Below are 18,679 nucleotides of genomic sequence, written 5' to 3' on the forward strand. Positions count from 1 at the left end.
GAATGTGAGATCAAATAGAAATCTTTCATGTTATCAGGTGTTACTAGAACTGGTGTATAATTACGGCTTGTTGAGTTCCTGGAAATATGTTATCATGTATCTTGTCCATATGAGGGTCCCTTTGCTTTTCTTTGCTGCTTTGAGTCCCTGCAATAGAGATTGTGTGTAACCAAAATATTCAAAAATTCATGCTCTGCAATAGTTACACAAACCCAAGAAGTGTTGCATTTCTTTAACTGTAGTGGGATGTGGTGTGTTCTGTACACCAGCTGTTCTTTGTGGGGTTACCCTTTTCCCTGCAGATATTATTTGCCCCAGGTACACTACCTCTTTATGACAGTACTGCATTTGTCCTTATCTACCTTGTGTCCTTTGAATACAAGCAATGTTAGCAATGTAATTGAACCTGCTCTTCATAGGGCTTCTGTTGTGCTGCACACTAGGAGATCATCCACTTACTGAATGACCATACTCGGTACATTTATATTGCCGAAATTAATTTGGAGTACTTTGATAAAAGAATACTGGGGGACTCAAGTACCCCTGGGGAAGTCTGGTGTGTTGGAACTTTTGCCCATTATAGGTAAACCTGTTGTGATATTGAGGGGGGGAAGTGTAATTGAAAATAACACATTTTTCAAATCAATTACAGTGAAATGTGTGGCCTCAGTTGGTATATTGCAAAGAATCTTGGGGGGTTTGGTACTATTGGGAAATCATCATCAACAATATTATTATATGGGTGTAGCATCCTTCAACTTGACCCCTTTGATTTTTTGGCAGGATGTGTATTGCCATGTTGCCTGGGGACTGTAAGGGTACTATAATGCCATGCTGCCATAACACCAGAATTGTGTCATGTACCCCTCATCTGGTTGTCTGGACAATAGCTATTGGCAACTATGGGCAATACTGCTCCCTGCTTCAACTTGATGCATACTGCCACTATGTTCTTCAAGAACCCTCATCATGGGGGTTTACTGTTCATAAAGTACTGGGGATCTGTAACAAATCCTCCTGTAAATACACGGGCCTCCAGTATCACTTCACCATCATTATCAGCATCCTCAAACAGCTTCCCATATGACACCCCACTCAGCGGTTGAGCCGGGTCAATACACAACACAGTACACCAATCATCTCCCTCTTGGTCAGTCCCTATGAGCACTATCTAGTAGTCAGCAAATGGCACCCCCTTCAAAACTAATGTGATACTAGTACCCAAAACATGATTCTACCAAGAATGAAATGGTCAAATTTACCATGCTTAACAGATCCCTGCCTAACAAGTTCACCAGTGTTGCAGTTGAAAACAGTAGCAAAGCTAACTCCTTTTGGTTACCCACCTTGATGGGTAAGTCTTCTGTGAATGGAACCAAATGGATTGCCCAAGAGAAACCGTGCATGTTTGATACCTTTCCTGGAAGCACCTTTCATTTATGCATAATTGTGTTGCACCAGTGTCAACCATAAAGATGAATGATTTGTTACCTATATCCACACCTTCCAGGAGTTCTTCTTCCAGGTCAACTCTACATGACAGTACTGGGCATGTCAGGGCTATCTGTTGGCTGTCTAAATCTGGATATGTGTTTGATACTGGTTTACTGCCCACCACACTTGCCCCTGTGTATGGTCTCACTGTGCCATGTGACAAAGCATTTTTGTCCCAAACATGTGGGGCTGGCTGTTGTGCCTGCTGCTGTGTGTGCTATTGGGCACTGGGGTTGCATCTGTTGTGATACCGGCACTTGATATTGATACTGGGGCTGTGATCCCTGCTGGGCTACCTGCTTGGGGACCATGCCGTACATGTCGATTGAAGGCATCATTCCGTATTGCTGTTGATACATGTCCGGGGGCACCAGTCTGCTGGGATATGCATGGGGATCATACAGATATGGTTGCCTGCTCCTACACCTTCCGAATCCTCCTCCTCTACCTCCCTGTCCTGCATGAAATCCCCCTCTCCCTCATGGGAAACTCCCCATAAACCTCTCTGATAACCTTGGTTGTCTGGATAGCCTTGAAACACTTCTGTCCACTCTATTCTCATGTCCACAGGTGCCATTCTTGGCTCTAACTGCCCTACTATAATCACCTGAATATCTACCCATTGCTTAGCTTAAATCACCAATACCTTGTCTTAATCTTTCTGCACCTCTTTTAGAAGTCATTGTTTGAACATGCAATAGACTGTTACTATAGTCTTATCCCATGGATCCCCTGTCTCTGCCCTCCACATCTCTTGAATCTGGAGTATGTATTGTGCTGGGTCTTCATCTTCTGTCATAGTGCATGCCATATTTGAATGTATATTCCATGTGCTGGGATAGGCTACCCTTAAGGCATCCTACACTTTAGCCCGACAATCATTAAAATGTGCCCCATCATGATTGTCATTGCCCATTCATACCCCTGGGTGAGCTGATTTATTCCAAATATAGCTGTTTGATCTCCTAACAATGCAACAAACAGGCTTTTCATATCCCCTACCACTAGTGTAATGACTACAGTCTGTTTTAAAAGTGCATACATACACTTACATGTTCCTGCTGTGAACAATGGTAGTGCCTTCATCAAATTATTTCTATCCATGTGTGGCCAAGGCAGATATTATGCCCGTCCAGGACACCTATGTAACAATGAAAACTGTGTTCCCATCTTCTTAGCTGGTAACGTCCTCCCCCCTTGCTTCCCTTTCACAACTTCTGTGTGGCCTGTTCACACTCTCAGCCTTGTACCGCTCTGTACTCTTGGTGTCACTGTGGGCACCATCTCATCTCCCTGTTCCTCACCTGTTACCCATTCCTCCACCTCTGCTACTCCTGCTCCGACATCTGATCTGATTGACTCATTTGTCTGTTTGTGGTAGTCCCTCTTGATACCATACAACATTGCAGCCATCATCCATTCATTTCTACGTGTATCTCACTAAACGCAGTGCTATCTATCCTAAATAAAATATCACCCACTCGCCATTCATCAGTACCTGTTGGAGCTCTCTGCCCTTCTTCCCAATCTAGCTTTACTTGCACAAACTCTATTTCTAAGTCTCTCCATGCCCTATTCTCTGTCGTCATAACTAATGGATCACAAGTGGCATTCCTTGCTGGGGGCTGCAGGGCATTTTCCTAAGCTATGGTTGCTCTCTGTCATGGGGCCGCATGGGGCACATACTTAGGACTAGTATAACATGCAGCTTCTTGCATGGGGTAACACCCCTGTGTGGGTTAAGGGGCTGTGGGGTTAAAGGTGTATCACAAGACTTGGGGGTACACAAGGTGTAGCGAGATACAGAGTGCTTGCATTGCAATGTCTCCCCTTTTAGTGTCCTCAGAGACATCTTCCAAATCCTCAACCATTCTCTGAACCTCAAGAATACCCTTCCTTTTCTTCATCTTGTTCCCCTTATATTTCACAGCTAAATAAGTATACATGTGGCCCAGAACATCTTTATTATTTGTTTTTTCTTTGGGCCAAGGCTTTTACATCCCTCCTCCTGTATCAGCAATCCACTCCCTATGGCATTTCATAATTTTCTCCCGGTATAGCGGGACCACTGTACACATGTATTCAAGTGTGGTAATGGAACTCATAGTTACTTCTAATCCTGTACTCATAATAATGTTTTGTTTCCTGAACATTGATCCAGCAGCACCAATCTACCCCACTCTCCCACAACTGCCCACACTTTCTGCTACCCCTGCTCGCTTCGTCCCTCACACAACACACTTTTTACACCACACCTCCCTTCACATGCTCAGCACCCACCACTCCACACTACAGCAATTCCTAAAACACCTTGAATCACAAGTCAATAAAACACAATTAAATACACAATGCACCCCTCTGATCCAGACACGTTCAAAGTAAACTGGCAAGTTCAACTCTGCTTTGATAAGACAATAGGGCTTCTCATTATACCAGATGCTGTGGCGCAAATAAGCTGCACCCCCAACTTTGTTCTACATTTATTGGAATCACCTCTGCTCCTCCTATCCCAAACTCACAGAATGTTCCAGAGACAGTGCCCCCCATATCTCCTTCAGACCCTGGGTGCTCAATAATGAATTGACCAGGACACCACTGTATAGTCTGAATTTCAGGGATGTATTTGCTTTGGTCCTGCGTGTGCTAGTTATTGATATAGGATGGCCACCCCTGGGAGAGGGCAGTAGTTATTTAAATCTTTGCTGGGTCTATTAGCATCACAAAACTCCATGCCCTGCTCTCATGAATTCGTCCTTCAAAGGGTGGATCTCTACCTGCCCTCCAAGTAGAAGGCAGCCCAATTCAGGACAGTATTTGGGAATCCCATCTTGTCAAGGAAAAAGGAGAGGCTGATATGGTGGTCGACGATGGAAATTGCAACTGAGAGGTCAATGAAGACAAGGGGTCTCCATTATCCAGAATTTGGAGGACATCCTCCACCACCTGGTTGCTGGCTGTCCTGATGGTACACTTGGGGCAGTACCCCAACTGATAGTCATTTAGGAGGTGTAGTTGTTTGATTCAGGAACTAGTCGTGCAGCGACTACTTTTCAAAGATTGGACCAATAAACAGGAGGTTTGTAATGGGTCGGTAGTCGACCAGCCCTTCTGGACCTGGAGTCTTTTTTTTCTAAAGAAGTCACATGAGACCAGCCTTAATATTGTTTGGGAATGAGCCTTATGCGAGGAGGGCATTGATGATGCTGAGGTGTGCATTGTGTGCCTGGCTCATCATCTAGTATAATCATATTACATATGGTGTTTTTAATAATAAATATGTAGATATTTATAGAACCTTCATTAGACAATTCCTTTATTTTGTACTGATGTGCAGTTGCTTTCTGGGTTGCTACTGTCTCACATGCTCGCCCCTTCTAAGAATGTAGCTTTCCCATGGCTCATGATATCACAAAATGGGAACGCAGTATTTCTCTTGGCCGTGCCTGTTTTACCTTTATGATTTGAATACCTGTTGGTTTGTGGAAGTGAGAGGGCTGAGTAGGTGGTTTAGCCACTACTCATCCTTGTAATCCTGCAGAGAAGAAGTCATGTTGTCACTGTTATAAAATTCCATCTGGCAAGGGTGTAGATGCCTTGTTTTTTTTTATTTCTATTAATTAATAAAAAGATGCAGGTAACAAAATCTCAGAGTGGGTGGCCAGTTATCCAGACCCTTTTCATTAAGCTCTATGCAAAATGAATCATGTGCCCTGTTGCATCATCCTCTTTAGCTGCAGCCTCTTCTTTCCAGTGGTACAGGGCCAGTTCAAATGTCACACGTACCCTTTTAATAGCTGCCGTGACAGCCAAGTCACTTCAGCTAAGAGGCTTCATTTAAAATGCACAGCTCTGTTCCAAACTCAATATGATTATGATGAACAGTGCCAATGGCAGTTTAAGTTTTACAGATTAGCCACACCTGAGCTTGTGATATGGTGGTAATTCACATAAATATTCAAGCCATGTCTGATCTGGATTATACATATATCAAAACCTTTACAGCCATTGGCAGGCTGTGTGTATTCTCCCTAGATTGTCTGTCTCTTGTGCAACCACCAGGACAATATGCAGTGGGACCTGCCTCCCTTTTTATTCTTTATGAGATTGGGTCTCTAGCAGGCCAGCCCCCAGCCAGAGCTGTCTTTGGAATCAGGACCAGCCCCACCGCAGGATTTTGCATACCAAAGGGCAGTTGGTGCTATGGGTATGAGAAGATTGCACAGTTAGTGTATTCAGAGGGGGCTTACACAGTTCTGGGAGGATTCTACAAGCTTGTTTTTCTTTGTGCTTCTTTTTCCTTCCTGTCTCCTACACTTCCTTTAACAGAAAACAGTTTCTGTATAATGCAAGTAGGAAAAGACCACATGTCACAGGGATTGTGCTGCTAGAAGGAGGCTTGCTTTCCACCAATTCCACTCGGCAAAATACCACATATCACAAGGACAAGGATTGTACCCCCTTTAAGAAGGCTTGCATTCTACCAATCCCATGGGGCCTTTTTGCCTATAAAATAGGGTGCATCCCGTCCCTTTCTTGATTCACTGTTGGACCATCCAGTACATAAGGTAGGAATGAGGGAGAGATGGGAGATATGTCTTCTCAAAAACACTCTGCCACAGGTGAAGATAGGCGCTCCAATGTAGAGACAAGATTTTCTCCTTACCCATCTGCAGTGCACATTGGTGGTGACCTGCTGCTGGAGCAAGACCTGCCCTTCTGCCAATTACACTGGTACCCACACCCTCACTGAAGATGAAAGACCCCTACAGGTTTTAGACATCCTCTTCCTTGTTGGGAACATGAAAAAAATGACCCATCTTCTCTGTGGGCCCCTGGATTGAGATTCACATCATCCGGAGAGCTATAACAGCCACGATTCCTGTATTTCACCTTCAAACCACTTCAAGCCTTCTTCAAACCACGTTCTGCACCTTTCCAACCAAAGGGACCTGTCAGTGCTGCCATTGGCACTCTCTCTTATTCTCTCTCTCCTCCTGTTTCTGACAGAGGAAGCATTGGCACAAGGCTATGTTACGAAAACACTCCCCATGTTGCAGCTTTTTGGACACAGGCACCCAATGCTCTCACATGAGATGTGTTGGGGCTGTTGGGGAGTAGGTTTGCCTAGGTGGATGAGTGGACACAGTAGAACTCTGCAGCAGAACGCCGGACCTCTGTGGATTCTCCCACCAACAGCCAGTTTGTCTCATCTACCATGTCAACTGTGTGATGGTGGCCAGGCATGCTGTCGTGCTCTGGAGGTGGAGAAATCAAGATCGGCCTTGGTGTAAGGCTTCACTCTAAGGCCTTGGCATGTTCAGGCAGGTGATATCTTTCACTATTTATACTCTATGGGGATCATTACGATTATGGAGGTAGCCATGGTGCTATTAGCACCATGGCTACCCCCATACCACATACTTGGTCCGGGTTCCTTGAATGAGGAATTACTGGGGCATTCCAACCTTGGGGGACCCTGTAATTCCTCATTCAAAATACCCATCCGCATTCCCAATTGAGCCCTCATAGGGCTCAATGGGAATGGGGAGGGTGCTATCAACGTGCTACCAGCGCCGTTAATCTCTTACTGCCAACCTCGAATGAGGCCCTATGATTTATACCTCATGTCTTTGGATTCTTTTTAGTTAAACATCCACGTGTTTAATGTTTAGAAGGTGCTTCTGAGTGTCCTGTTTGCTGTGCATGTAATTTGTGTGGCTCCTTGCATCCTACAGTCCACTGGAACCTTGTGATTAGAACTTTGTCATCTGATATCTTGATCATCTTGGCACCCTCAACACCCTCAATTAGCTCCTCTGATGTCTTGAGTGCCACTGTAGTATCATCCTTACTGTACTTCTTTTAACAAAGAAAAGCAATGCCAATCACAAGGTTTTCAATATGTAACTAATCAATGCAGAATACTGCACACGCAATTGTTCATGTTAAATAGAGCTGTGTAATAAAACTGATGCAGAAGTGAGATCTGCAACCCAGCTTTCCAGGCAATCTAAGATTACCAACCTATTCAAGCAGGTAAGTCATCCCCAGGTGTATGGCATAGTTAGAAAACCTTTGCCAGAGTCTATCTCTGTTCTCATTCCTGCATGAAACTGCATCACCAAACATTTAATTGGCTCTCAGATATCTTGCCCCGGAGTACAAGGAGAATACAGAGGCCGGGATATCTGAGGGATGGAATTACAGCAGAGATGCAGGAACAGCTCAATCGCCTGTGGTAACCTCTAAGAAACTGCTGCATTCAACAGAGCCAAAGGAGTTAACTCCTCCTTACCTTCTGTCAGGGTGCCATCAAACTTTCCAGAAATGCGAAGATGAACCCGGAAAACTATGTTGATTTGACTCATATTCCCGTTGAAGAGAAAAAGACCCAATAGGGTTCTTCCTGAGCAGATGTTCCATATAAAAAAAAATGTATTGTGCATTTGTAAGGTACATCATACATGATATAATATGATATGGAATTTATAACGCGCCTATACACAAGTGTTTCAAATCGCAACGCTGCAAGGGAGGGGGGACAGAACGAAGACAGAGACAGCGATCATACTAGGCCAAGCACTCTGGAGACAGTGAGCTTCTGGGGGAAGGAGAGGGAAGGAAGAATACCTCTGAGGAGGTGCAGTTGGTATTGTGACTTCTTAGAGACCTCAGAAATGTGAGGAGAGAAGGAGAGTGTGGAGTCAAAGATGACCCTGAGGTTTTTAGCCTCGCTGGTGGGAACAGGAAGAGGGCCAAGATAGGCCAGCCAGAGAGTGACAGGGAAGGAGGGAGCCGGTGTGCCGATGAGGAGAATCTGTCTTGCTGGAATAAAGGCATTGCTATTTGGTGGCACACCACTCCTGGATAGCAGACAAACAGTCAGAGAGGAGAGACGAAGAAGAGGTGGCTGAAGGGAGCCTGAAAATGAGTTGAGTGTCACCTGTATAGCACTGAAAGTTGGGACAGAGAGCGGCAATGCAGTGCGCAAGAAGTGCCAGGTATTGGTTGAACAGCCAGGGAGAGAGGTTAGACCCCTGGCAATTTCCCATCAAGTAAATTGTATTTCAAAGTGCTCAAGCTGACATACACTAGTGTCCAAAGCTGACATATGCTCAACAGAGTACAATTTCCCACAGTCCTCAACTGTGCAGGTTGGAAGTACATCACCAGTGGCTTTAGCAGTGATCACATGATCAATTAAAACATTCCAGCTACAGCCCAAAACTCCAGGGGCAGAAAGAGTCTCATTGCAAACACACTAGTCCTACTCATGTCAGGTCAGACCAAGATGAGACAAGAATAGGCCAGAGCCCATAGCCTCCTGTAACTGGCAATCTTTTAAATCCAGTATCATATCAAACCATATCCAATCTGCTAATCTAAAGGAGTTCTGGCTATGGTTTGACTACTCACAGAGGAGGAAAATTAGGTATCCCAGCAAACAATCAACAAATATTGTCAAACCACTCCAACAGCGGTCAGAAGCACAAATGAGGTTGTGTGTGAATCTGGAAAGAACCGGTAGGGTGAATGTTCAGTCCAAATAAGCACTCAGAATCAGTGGGGCCAACAACTCTGGTACGACAGCCCATACAACCTCCCTCATGCCCAGCCAATTCTTCCAGTTTGAAACAAAGAACTGTCATGTTTTTCGCTTAAGGAAAAATGACATTATATGATTTGATATGAAATGATATTATATGATAGGATATGATATGATATGATATGATATGATATACCATTTATAACGCGCCTATACGCAAGTGTTCAAGGCGCAAAATGCCATAGACCGCAAGTAGAAAAATTAGTGCACTAGTTCGGGACATGAGGAATGTCATTATTACCAATCTAGAGAAACCAGTGAGGAGTGACATAAGAGAAGCTTTAAGAAAAAAAGTTCTGGATTGGTTGCATCAGAAAGGCAGGCATGGCCTCAAAAGAACAACTGATTTGAAATTGCTCTACAGGACACAGATTGGCAAATGGTGTGACCCTAGCAACAGAGATTGTATTGTTGTGGGTTGAGGTTCTAGCAATTTCCCTTCTTATTTGAGCATCTGCGAAAGTCTGTCAAACATTTCATTGAATTCCAACTTGACAATTGTGGCAGATCGGGTAAACCTTGCAGAGGTTATGGTAAACCCATGTGATTCGGGACATCCATCGATAATCTAAAGCTAATTTCCAGTGATACACTCTGCAGTTTACCTCAGAGACTGTGTGTTACATATCAAACACTCTTCTACCTCAATGTTTTATGGCCCAGTAGAGTTCCAGTCCAGGTATTGAACTGTGATGGGAGTGAAAAGAATACAAGAGGCCAGGCTACCACCATATTCATAGATATTCATAGATATGGTGAATTTGTATATGCTTCTGTATTCTCTTGTCCTTGTTGTTGCTTCTGTTTTTATGATTTTATGTACCGTTACTTGTAATTCCGATTCACGAAAGGCTAAAGGCCGAAGAGTGTTTAAATAAAAATCCTAACTTCTCTCGACCTTTGAACCGCTGTTACTGCACCTTCAAACTGGAACGCCACTGCACTATTCCAGGTAAAGCATGTCACCTGTTTGGCTCGAACCACTAGCTCTCTGTGGACAACTTCGAAACCACTACTGCTTGCACTGGAGAATCGTGTCACACACTGGCATGAACCAGCCGTTACCAATGCCTAGAACATACTCGACCTTCTAACCGATACTGGTATGCCATCTGATCTGCATGCCTCGGCTGCTGCCTGCAATCCGCACCAAACAGTTGCTTCAAACCAACTTGGCGTCACCTCGCAGCTTGGACCAATACAACTTGCTGCACTAGTTAGACATGCATCCACAGGACCTCAGAGACTGATTTGACACATTAAGTATCCTTTTTCTCCTCTTTAATGTCTAGTATCCAGCCTGATTGTATCATTACATTCTGCATTTCATTGTGTTCTTTTACAGGTTTTTTTTTAAAAATTCTGTTTTTGATAGATAATTGAATTTTTGATTTGCACAATTAAATTATATATTTTTCAGGAACCTTGATTGGGCATTTCTTTTATTTTGGAACTGATACACTATTGCTGTTTGAGTTGTTACTGGCTCACATTCACACCCCTTCTGAGAGTATGGCCTTGCCTCGGCCCACGTTATCACAGAAGGTGAATGATATATATAACTTGTCTGCAGCTGTTTTACCTTTATCACTGTTGATTTGTGAAAGCTTGCCCCCAGATCATACCACCGGTTCTAAAAACCTCTTAAAATGTGGGCAGAAAAATCACAAGAATTATGGTATCATTTATAAAATGTTCACAAGTCCGCTCTATGAATGATCCATCTTTTTAGCGTTATGTTCTGGCCCCAAAGGGGTGTGGTTTCCCCCCAGCACAAGGTTGAATTTCTGGTTTTTCCAGTTCTGCCAAGCCAGCTTGCTCTCACAGGCTGTGCCCCTCCCCTTTCCTTCCAGGAGGAAGCTACATTTACGACTCCCGCCAATAAAACATTTGCCTGAGTCAGGACAGGGCTTTGTTCACTTTCCTGCAGAGCCCAGGTAATTCAATCAGAGAAGTGTCATATCCCTTTTGGTGGGAACAGCAAAAGGCAGCTAGGCCTGGGAACTGCTGTGGATCCAGTTTCACTCCAATTGGGGGGAAGTTGTCAAGCAGAATCCAGTTCCTTAAGCCAGGCCCCAGCTAATGTCAATTTTAGTTACCCAGTTTTCTGCATTCAAATAAAACTAACAATTTTTTTTACATATGCAGCTAGAATGCTGATTCTAAGTTTAAAACTATGACATTTAAACAATTGCAACCTATGTGACACTCAAAAGTAGGTCACTCAGTTAATTTAAACATTTTCGATTTTTGGTAGTTTTACATCCAGTTTCAGTTAGGCTGCTGCAGACCTGCAGAGCTCAGCCAGTCTTGTTATGAACATTCAAGTCACTTCAGAATATAACTTTACATTGTATCCTCCTCTCAGTAAGTCTTTCTTTGGCCTGCTTTGGGTTCATTTATTCAGTTTTACACAAAAAAAAATCTGGTGTTGTTTTAAAACGCCGGCTTTCTGATAGTGGTGAGTACTGGTAATGCACCCATTTTTGGGATCTTTCTTGGATTAATGCATTCCAAACAGGAATGGTTCTTACATGGTAGTAAATAATCCTTGCTTAACATTGTTTTGATGGGGCTCCTTACAGTAAAATGGTTATGTGGAACCCCACAAAATGGTTGAATCTTTAAAGTGGTCCGGTGAACCACGATTTCAGCAACTTTTTGACATCAGTAACAGTGGATTTTGTTAACACAGATCTAATAGCGATAATTAAATGTGAAGCACATAAAAAAGTAACATGTAATGTTGGAAAGGGAAACGCATTTGCAGACAAAATTGCGAAACAAACTGCCACTGATTTACACACAAAAACTTATGTTGAAAGAATAGAAGAAGTACCCTGCATGATAGAAAACAGAATTGCAACAGTTAAGGAAATGCAAGCAGAAGCTACTGTAGACGAAATAAAAAAACTGGTCTGAGGGTCCAGCAGAATTAGATTCTGAGGGTTGTTGGGTGGACAAGCAAAATAACCGATGGATGTTGCCAAATGCCAATGTGATGGCTATGGTTACCGTTGGCCCACAGTCTGACACACATATGTTCTAGAAAAATGATTCAACACCTGGATTCTGTATGGCAGAATCCACACATTAGAAAAACTGCTGAAAGATTGGTTCAGAATTGCATGACTGTTTACAACATAACATTGGAAAGGGAACAGTGACACCAGTAGGTCATTTTGGCCCATGGTCTATGCCATTTGAAGTCATCCATTTTGATTTCATAGAAATGGAGAGGTGCCAAAACTATAAATATGTCCTCGTGGTGGTCTGCGCATTCAGCAAATGGGTACAGGCCTATCCCCTGAAATATTGTACAGCTATGTCCACAGCTAAAGCCATGCTAAAATAACATTTTCCCCGTTTCGGGCTACCCCGTGTCATATGGTCAGACAAGGGCCCGCACTTTATTGCGACCGTGATATTGCAAATTTGCGCAGGTCTCCAAATTGACAAATGATTCCATTCGGCCAGACACCCGATGATTGCCGATTTGGTAGAATGCCAAAACGGTATCTTGAAAAACATGCTAAGCAAAATATGCGCAGGGAGCAATTTGAAATTTCCCGATCTACTGCCCCTAGCTTTACTTTGCATGCAAACAACTGTACAGGCGAGGCCTGGTCTCTCCCCTTACGAGATCGTGATGGGGAGACCAGCAAATGTATGGAACATACCTCGACCGAAGCGGTTGAGGGATATTGAATACCCATTGCTTATAGATTATTGCCAACAGTTGACTCAAAACTTGCGTTTGATTCATCAGCAGGTGCAGGAGGCTCTTCCTGTCAGATATACAGGCCCGGGAGATTGTCTGCAGCCTGGATACTGGACTTTGGGGAAACATTTTGAAAGAAAATCTTCACTTGTACCGCGCTGGATGAGTCCCTTCCAAGTGCTACTGGCTACGCAGACTGCAGTCCGAGTGAATGGCCGCAATCACTGGATCCACGCAACACACACAAAAAGGGTTCAGTTTCCTTTGCCACATGAGAAGGAGATTGATGATCCTGACGTCGAAAGAAAGGCAACTGCACTTGATCACAAAGTTATCATCGCCAGTTCCCTGTCAGAGTACTTCCTAAGCCCGAGAAAGCGTCTAGGGAGATTGCAATGAAGATCAAAAGGCCAAAGTTGCCTCAACTTTGTCCGACTGCTGCCTCATCATCATCACGCAGTGCATCACAAACCGCTTTGCATTTTGATTACACTAATCCCAATATTTTGGTATTTAGAAACTGTGCATCCCTTAAACTCTCTCCTGACTGCTACCAATGCTCCTACCATGAGCAGCCCAGTATATGTGCTCTCTTATACTCTCCCTTCACAAGAAGTGAAACATAGAAAAGGGTATGATAACAATACATTAATGTTGATTATGAATATGACCCATCTATCCTGAATAGGTCCAATTGTTGGGTCTGTTCCCATTTACCCCAGCATGGGGAAAGAGGAATGGGTTGGTATGTACATCCTTTGCCACTTACCACCACATGTTATGCATCATTAAGAGAGCTATTTTTGGGAAAATGGAATGATAGTGTCACTGGTCAGTTTGATGGAACAAACATAAATGAATTTGAAAGATTGGTACTCGAACCGTGTTGTTGTTATGTATTTACAAGCAAAATAAAGCTGGTAACAACAAGTCCAGAAGATAGGCTCTCTAGGTCTTATCCGTACCTAATCACATTTAAAATGGCTGCGGTAGGAAACAAAGATGCTGTGCATCCCTCCTATACTATTAATCATAGTCCACATTCTGTCCCATTTTGCTTGTGGAAAAAAGGTTCCTACCTAGTGGGAACATTCACTAGATGCATGAATATTGCTGTGCTTAAACACAAAGAAAAAACATTATATATAGGAGGTTCTGTCTATTTTATATGTGGAGATCAGGCCTATCCATGGTTACCTAGAAATTGGGAAGGGACCTTTTATTTAGATATACTTTTACTTGGTGTATTTCTTTCCAAAACTTCTGAAATAGCAACATTATCTAGATCTCGGCCACGACGAGATGGCACCAAAGGACAGATTGTTGGGGATATTGCAAAATCATTTATACCATTTTGTTGGACAAGTAATAAACTCATGGAATAGAAGAAAACTGTCCAGTGTGTTAGAAAAAATGTTAAATGGGACAACAGATATACTCTATAATACGACATTGGAACAAAAAGCAATCAGATTAAATGCACTTCAGAATAGAATGGTGCTTGATATAATTTTGGCTGATCGTGGAGGAGTGTGCAAATTGGTGCGGTCAGCGTGCTGTGTATTCGTAAATGACTACTCCCACACGATATTTGAAGCAATTAAGAAATTGCATGTCCTAAGTTCTGAAATTCATGTTCCCATAGGTGGTTGGAATCTGAATATAAGTTAATGGTTTTGGGAACTGCTACGATCATGCGGATGGAAACTAATTGCAATTTTTGTTATGATATTTGGAATCCTCATGTTCTGCTGTTGTTGCATACAATGTCTGCCAGTCCTCTGCTCCCAAATTACAAATGAGTGTGTACATGCAATTAGAACAAAACCTCATCACATGTTAAGTGAAGGTGCACAACACGAAAATGAAATAATTCAATAATTCATGGCAATTCATATTTCTGATGACGATTATAGCAGCATGGGTAGTTCGGAATTGGACACATGGTCCAATGAAGACGCGATATATGGATGATGCTATTGGCTGACGGCCAAAAGGAGGGTTTGTTAGACCAGAGAAGTAACCCTATAGTCGAATTATACGTATATTATGTTGGCCAGAAGCCAATCGCATCATGTGACAAACATCGCAATCCTAGAATCGTTTGTTTTGTTTGTTTGTTTGTTTTATTCACTTTTTATGCGCGCCAGACCCATGGGTAGCAGGGCGCAGTGGCAAGAAAATGCAAAGCCTACAGGTTACATCAAAGCATAACGTACAATATAAAATACAGTGATTACAAAGTATACAAATTTGAGAAAGGTCAATCCAATTACAGGTTACATCCTGGCAAATGTACAGTAGAAAAAAAACTGTGAGGTCATGGGGCACATGTATTTACAAAATATAAATGGGACACAGATAATACAAAATATACAAGGTTCGAGTGCGGGCAATCGGGTTGAAGGTGACAACGGTCAAGTGAGATCAGCTGAGGTTAGTCGAGGTGAGGAGTTGGATGACATTTTTTCTAAAGCGAGGGTAGGGTAAGTCAGCTCTCAGGTCTTGTGGTAGAGAGTTCCAAATCTTTGCAGCCTTTACCTGAAAGCTATTACCACCTATCGTCTGAAGTCTAAAGTTCGGTATTGTCAGGCAGTTGGAATTGACAGCTCTAGTCGGTCTGGAGGATGTTCTCCTATGGAACTTGTCAATCAGGTATTTGGGGGCAGAGTTATTGAGGGCTTTATGGGTCAGGGATAACATCTTAAGTGTTATTTTGTTCTCAGTGGTCAGCCAGTTGTGATGGCGTCTAGCGGCAGAGATGTGGGATCTTTTGTTTATGCCTAGTGCTGCTCTCAGGGCATTATTTTGTAATATTTGTAGTCTTTGCGTTATGGTTTTATTTGCTCCGGCGTAGAGAGCGTTGCAATAGTCAATCCTAGAGAGTATTAAAGCTCTAGCCAGGATTAAGCAGCTCTTGTTGGATAGGAACGGTTTACCGGCTCTTATCAGTTTGCACGTGTAAGCCGTGGAGGAGGCAAGGGATTTTAGCTGTTTGTCAAGAGATAGGGTGGAGTCAAGATAAAATCCCAGGGTTTTTACGTCCTTGGACACTTGGATGATATTCCCATCTATGTTAAATGAGGAGAATTCCTGACCTAATTTTTTGATATTAGTTTGAGTGCCCAGGATAATCAACTCTGTCTTATCATCGTTCAGACAGAGGCCATGGGTGGCCATCCAGGCCTGCATGATAAGATATACCTTGTTCACCAATTCCGTGTCTTTCGCATGATCCCCAGAAAGCGGGAGGAGGATCTGTGTATCATCTGCATTATTAGTGTAGGTGAAACCGAGATGGTCCAGATCATCAAACAAGGGCTTGGTGAAGATGTTATATAGAGTTGGGGAGACGCAGGAGCCCTGAGGGACACCACATAAAATAGGGGTGGGATCTGCTGCTGCCGAGGGGGAGAAGACTCTCATTGTTCTTTCACTCAGAAATGACTCAATCCATCTGATGGCTTCCGGGGAGAAATGGGCAGCGGAATCCAAGTGACTACAGAGGATTTTGTGATCCACCAAATCAAAGGCGGCGGAGAGGTCAAGGAGTAGCAGAAGTACTGTTCTTCCTTTGTCTCGAAGCTCGTCAATTTGGGATTTCAAGTCAATAAGGGCGGTTTCAGTTCCATGTAAGGGACGGAAGCCCGATTGTCTCTCTCCTAGGAGGTTGTGTAATTCCAGATGCTTTTGAATTTGGTTATAAGCGGCTTTGTCCAGAATTTTGAGAAGAAACGGTACCGTAGTAATGGGGCGATAGTTAGTAGGGGTGAGGGGGTCTAATGTCTGCTTTTTAAGTAGGGGAAGTACCCAGGACTGTTTAAGGTTGGCAGGGATGGTGGCTGAGGCGAAGGAGGCGTTAATCAGTTTGGTGATAAAGGGCGATAATTCTCTGGCAGCGTCTTTTATTAACTGTGCTGGGCAGAGGTCACCTTTACAGTTAGATGGTTTAAGCGACAAGATAATTTGTTCTACTTCCAAGGTGGTCAATTTGGAGAAGTGGAAGGAGTCACTATGCGCCAGTAGATTATTGGTATTGGGCATTTTTGGTGAATCCTGAATTTTAAGTACTTCTTTTTTTTGCTGGATTTTATTTTGGAGAGTAATAATTTTGTGTGATAGGGCTTGCTGGATATCCGTGCACCAAGGTTTGTCCTTGGTACAGGCGTCCGGTGTGGCGATCGGGGACTCAAGTTCCTTTAAAATAGAAAAGAGCTCTTTCATGCTGGAATTAGAGTTGGCTATACGGTCATCATATGAGTTACGTTTTGCCTGGCAAACTTCTTTTTTGTAAACTGAGGAGAGAGAGGTTAGTTTGGCTTTATTGTCGACTGAGGGACAGAGCCTCCAAGTGGTTTCACTTTTTCTTTTCAAGATGCGCAAGTCTCTCAATTGTGGAGTAAACCATTTGTTTAGGTGGGCTTTTGGTTTGCTTGGTCTGAGTTTGAGAGGTGCCAGTTTATCTAGGGTGACGAGCATGATATTATTGAATTCTTGTACTAGGGTGCTGGGGCATAGATTAGCTGATAATGCATTGAGGGTCGGTAGTATAGCTGGGATCACTTTCTCTACCGTGATGCATTTTTTATTTCTGGTTAAGCAAGGCGGTGCTATTGGAAGGATTGTAGGGTTAGGTCTAGACGTGGCTAGGTTAAAGGACACTAAAGAATGGTCTGTCCAAGGTAGGGGTCTTATGGATAGGATAGTGGCTGAGCAGTTACAGTCAGCTATCAAATCTAGCGTTCTTCCCTTCAGATGCGTAGGCTTGTCAACTCTTTGAGATAGGCCTAGTGCGTGAATAGTGTTGGCTACCACTGTAGCATTGGTATCCATAGTGTCATGGAAACCTAAGTTAAAGTCCCCAAGGAGGATTGTTTGGGAACAAGGTTTGAGGTTATAAGTGAGCAGGTTGTGGAGATCCTCATCAAAGGTGCCTAAAGGGCCTGGTGGTCTATATAAAAGGTGGATGGTGAGAGTTTGATTATTATTTATCTGGAGTTTAGCAGATAAATCTCGCAGGATTGGAACGATTGAGTAGGTACTAGTCTGAGTGAGAGGCTTGTTTTGGAGATTATGGCAATGCCGCCGCCTCTTGCACCTTCTCGGTCATTTCTGATTATCGTGTAGCCATCTGGGATGGCTAGCATGAGCGAAGGTCCTGCTGCATTGTGTAGCCAAGTCTCTGTAATAGCGAGAAAGTCAAAGTTGCCTTCTGAGATTAGGTCGGCAATGTCTAGGGCATGGGCGACAAGCAATCTCACGTTCAGGAGTGCTCCAACGATAGTTGGGGTTTTGGAGATCTCTGTGGCTTGGGGGGATGGACTGGTGGGTGTATTAGCTGTAGTGAGCTTATTGTTCTGAGTAGGGCAAGTATTGGAGTTAGGTAGAGGCGGTAGTCTAACATAGCGAGGATTGCAGATCTGCTGGAAGTTAGTTTTGATGTTGGTAGGGGGAAGAGACCTACGGGGAGGTTCATGCAGTTTGGTTAGCCTGGCGCGGAGTCTAAGGTTTCTACTAAGTGTATCACATGGACGTGATGCAGAGGTGGGTGTCTCAAGGGATCCAAGGCTAGGATACAGGTATTGGCCTGGAGAGTTACAGGTTTGATGTATTACCGATGTCAGAGGAGGCAAGGTGTTAGGTAGGCTAACATCTAGCATAATTAATAGATGTAGGATAGTCCTCAGTAGGACTGTGTAAATGGCTGGTAGATACATAGTTATATAAGGAGGTCTATCTAAGATGCCACATTAGTAGTTAGTGGAGCAGTTGGTAACAGGTATGAAGCACAATGTATGCTAGAGGTATTAACATATAGGAGCAATCTGGTGATAAGAGCCAGCTAGATACTAAGTGCT

This window comes from Ambystoma mexicanum, chromosome 9 (genome assembly GCF_040938575.1).
Source record: "Ambystoma mexicanum isolate Mex_15411 chromosome 9, UKY_AmexF1_1, whole genome shotgun sequence".
NCBI classification, from domain to species: Eukaryota; Metazoa; Chordata; class Amphibia; order Caudata; family Ambystomatidae; genus Ambystoma; species Ambystoma mexicanum.